Here is a 3,260-nt window from a genome sequence, read left to right as displayed (position 1 = left end):
GACTAGCAAGGCTTGTTGGCGTCCTTCCGGCGGGAAACCACTTCTGCACGACTCTCCAAGGCGAGAGGGATCCGTCCACCAAAGGGGAAGTCTCTAGCCCTTTTCGTTCCTGCAGAAACCTCCGCTTCTTCTGTCCAGTAGAAGCTTCTTTGCACCCGCAGCTGGCATTTCCTGGGCATCTGCCCATCTCCGACTTGCTTGTGACTTTTGGACTTGGTCCCCTTGTTCCACAGGTACCCTAGATTGGAAATCCACAGTTGTTGCATTGCTGGTTTGTGTCTTTCCTGCATTATTCCTCTAACACGACTTTTGTCCTTAGGGGAACTTTAGTGCACTTTGCACTCACTTTTCAGGGTCTTGGGGAGGGTTATTTTTCTAACTCTCACTATTTTCTAATAGTCCCAGCGACCCTCTACAAGGTCACATAGGTTTGGGGTCCATTCGTGGCTCGCATTCCACTTTTGGAGTATATGGTTTGTGTTGCCCCTATCCCTATGTTTCCCCATTGCATCCTATTGTAACTATACATTGTTTGCACTGTTTTCTAAGACTATACTGCATATTTTTGCTATTGTGTATATATATCTTGTGTATATTTCCTATCCTCTCACTGAGGGTACACTCTAAGATACTTTGGCATATTGTCATAAAAATAAAGTACCTTTATTTTTAGTATAACTGTGCATTGTGTTTTCTTATGATATTGTGCATATGACACTAAGTGGTACTGTGGTAGCTTCACACGTCTCCTAGTTCAGCCTAAGCTGCTCTGCTAAGCTACCATTATCTATCAGCCTAAGCTGCTAGACACCCTATACACTAATAAGGGATAACTGGGCCTGGTGCAAGGTGCAAGTACCCCTTGGTACTCACTACAAGCCAGTCCAGCCTCCTACAAGTACACTCTCATTCAGCTGACTCTGCACGCATTACGGGGTGTCTTGGTGGGGGAGGTGGGCAGTGGGTTCCCCTAGGCCAGGGCAATCTTGGTAGGCAAGGTCCCTTGTGAGGCAGGCTATGTGGCACCCCAACCCCACTAGTGGTTAGTGCCATCTGCACCAAGTCAGGCTCCTGTGACTTCCAGGTGTGCAGCAATCGGGCTTAGACCTTGTACCCCATGGGCATGTGATTACTCTAGGAACTATAAGTGCATGGCGTAGTGCAGAGGGCTGCTGTGTCTGTTGTGTCTGCCAACGGCAGTGGTGTTGCATGCACTGAACATGTCTTTCTCCTGTCTTCCGTCCCCCTTTTTGTGGTCTCCTTGTTCTTGTGTGCAATAGCATCAGCTACCTCAGTCCTTGGCAGGATGAAGCGTGGGCATGGAGCCCCCTTGTGGAGCAGTGGCGTTGTGCGTTCATCAGGCTGAGGTGCTCCCCCTCCCCTCCCCCTGAGGTGCCTGTATATTTTCTATCTGATGCCCCTCCAGTGTTCTCTCCGTTTGGAGTCAGGTATCATGTGTGGGCCTCGGCCATGCATTTTGGGCCCAGTGGTCCACGGCCAATGATTGGTGCACTATCCGGACTTGTGTAGTTGGTGTACATAATGGTATATATTGGATTTTGAATTTTGATAATGATATTTCACATGATTACATTCGTTCAAATAATTTCCTTTTGTCCTTGCGTTCTTCCAGGGGGTGGTGGGGGTGTATGTGTAATGTTGCAGCATGTATTTGTGTGTATAGTGTTGTGGGTGAGGGTGGAGGTGGGGTGTTGCGTGTGTCACTCTCTTTTCCCTCCCCCCTCCCCTGTGTTGTAGGTGCAGTACTCACCATGGTCGTCGCCGCTGTCGTTGGAGCTCCTGATAGAGGAGCAGGAAGACCATCATCGGCAGTATCTGCAATTCGGGCTCCATGGCGTCCTGGGTCCTCGTGGGGTGTGGAGAGGTGAGTGTTTTCCCTTCTGTGTACTGTTTCCGCCGTGTTTTTGTTCGCGTTGGTTCCGCCCCGGAAAAGGTGGTGGATAGGCCTGTTGTGATAGGGTGGGTGGTACACTGTCTTCCCCCTTTCTGTTGCTGGTGTCCGCCGCGCTGTTTGTATGTACCGCCGTGGCGGTCGGAGTGTTAAAGTGGCTGTCTATGTTGGCGGTTTCCGCCATGGTCGTAATCCCATTTTTTTCTGCGCCGGACTGTTTGCGGTATTACCGCCGCTTTAACACCGACCGCCAGGGTTGTAATGAGGGCCTATATGTGTAACTCATGTCTACACTTCAGTCCTGTAGACCCAAACACAGAAAACATTTGTACATACAGAGCGCTGCTTTACCTACTAATTATGAATCTTATTGCAACTTAGAACTCCTGTTGGGCTATCAAGGGCACCAAGCATGGTTTTGTGGACAACTACTTCATGTATTTCAGAAAATCAGAATGGCACCCTAAAGGAAATAAAAGGGCTTTGTGGTTTACTGTTCACCTAGTTCTCTATTGTTATTTTAGCATGTGGCCTTGATCTGTGCTGCCAGAAGGTCTTTAGAACCTATAGCTCGGACCATACTGTGGATAAATCCAGAAAACATATCAATATGAAGGAGGCATCATATATTAAGTGATCAGTCTGTAGCTTGGTATCTTAACTCTTGGATGGAGGTTGGTATCTTAGCTTCTTCCCTTACTCTGTATCTGTTTCCACCTAGGTTTCTGCGTGATAATTGCAACCTAAGCAGATACATACCAAGATCAGCCCTATGTCTATGGTATTCTGTGTGCGCACCCAGTTCAAGTTTGCCATCTTAAAACTACATTTTTTCTATAGAGGGGACTGAGTGACACCAGTGACTAGCCAGACAAGGAAACTGGTGACATGTCCTAGGCTACGGCCTCTGTCCTACACACAAGAAGAGTGTGCTCTTTCTCCCGTTATTTGTTTCTTTTCTTTCACTCATGGGGCTGCTTCCTTATGACTCATTCCAGTGGCCACATTTTACATGTTTTTTCCTGTTACTCTTACATCCTTTTTCTTTGACTTCGCTGTGTCGTAGTTTGACTCTTGCTCTAGGCAAGACTGCTGGTTTAAGGTTGACAGCACTTTTTTGTTTGTAGGCGACTACGCCTATCCTACAACAAGTCACAACTGTCGTCCCAACCCTCCCAGCTCACAAGCATTACCTCACCAAACACAACAGTAAAAGGTGATTTGTACCAACCTTTACGCTTGGACTCAATAAGACGACATCTCAGGGAGGTTGTGGTTAAACGGAGATTACCGTTTTCTGACATGAGCAATAAGTCTCATTCATACACAGGCAATGAAGGAGATGCAG

The sequence above is a fragment of the Pleurodeles waltl genome, unplaced genomic scaffold (assembly GCF_031143425.1).
Source record: "Pleurodeles waltl isolate 20211129_DDA unplaced genomic scaffold, aPleWal1.hap1.20221129 scaffold_37, whole genome shotgun sequence".
In the NCBI taxonomy this organism is placed as follows: Eukaryota; Metazoa; Chordata; class Amphibia; order Caudata; family Salamandridae; genus Pleurodeles; species Pleurodeles waltl.
The sequence above is the reverse complement of the archived record's forward strand: the minus strand, read 5'-3'. Positions refer to the sequence as shown.